This window comes from Nomia melanderi, unplaced genomic scaffold (assembly GCF_051020985.1).
Source record: "Nomia melanderi isolate GNS246 unplaced genomic scaffold, iyNomMela1 scaffold0014, whole genome shotgun sequence".
NCBI classification, from domain to species: Eukaryota; Metazoa; Arthropoda; class Insecta; order Hymenoptera; family Halictidae; genus Nomia; species Nomia melanderi.
The window spans coordinates 12003396-12004350 of record NW_027475130.1 but is presented as its reverse complement, the minus strand read 5'-3'; positions in this window follow the sequence as shown (position 1 = coordinate 12004350).

Genomic DNA, 955 nt, shown 5'->3' with positions numbered 1-955 from the left:
GTCCTCGGACCTCCAGGGGCCGAGACAACGACCGTCTCATGGGGCCGGACACTCAGGGTCAGGGTAAAATCCAATATATATCTGGTGATATCTCGGGTGCTATAACAGATAGCGCAATAAATCAAAGTGCATTGTCTGTAGGAGGCCCTGGCGCATGAATCTGTGCAGCGGGAACGACCTCGGACCACCAGGGGCCGAGAAAAGCACAGTCTCATGGGGCCGGACACTCAGGGTCAGGGTAAAATCCAATATATATCTGGTGATATCTCGGGTGCTATTAGAGATAGCGCAATAAACCAAAGTGAATTATCTGCAGGAGGCCCTGGCGCATGAATCTGTGCAGCGCGAACGACCGCGGGCCACCAGGGGCCGAGAAAACGACCGTCTCATGGGGCCGGACACTCAGGGTCAGTGAAAAATCCAATATATATCTGCTGATATCTCGGGTGCTATTACAGATAGCGCAATAAATCAAAGTGCATTGTCTGTAGGAGGCCCTGGCGCATGAATCTGTGCAGCGGGAACGACCTCGGACCACCAGGGGCCGAGAAAACCACAGTCTCATGGGGCCGGACACTCAGGGTCAGGGGAAAATCCAATATATATCTGGTGATATCTCGGGTGCTATTACAGATAGAGCAATAAATCAAAGTGCATTGTCTGTAGGAGGCCCTGGCGTATGAATGTGTGCAGCCGGAACGACCTCGGACCACCAGGGGCCGAGAAAACCGCAGTCTCATGGGGCCGGACACTCAGGGTCAGGGAAAAATCCAATATATATCTGGTGACATCTCGGGCGCTATTAGAGATAGCGCAATAAGCCAAAGGGAATTATCTGCAGGAGGCCCTGGCGCATGCATCTGTGCAGCGGGAACGACCTAGGACCACCAGGGGCCGAGAAAACCACCGTCTCATGGGGCCGGACACTCAGGGTAAGGGAAAAATCCAATATATA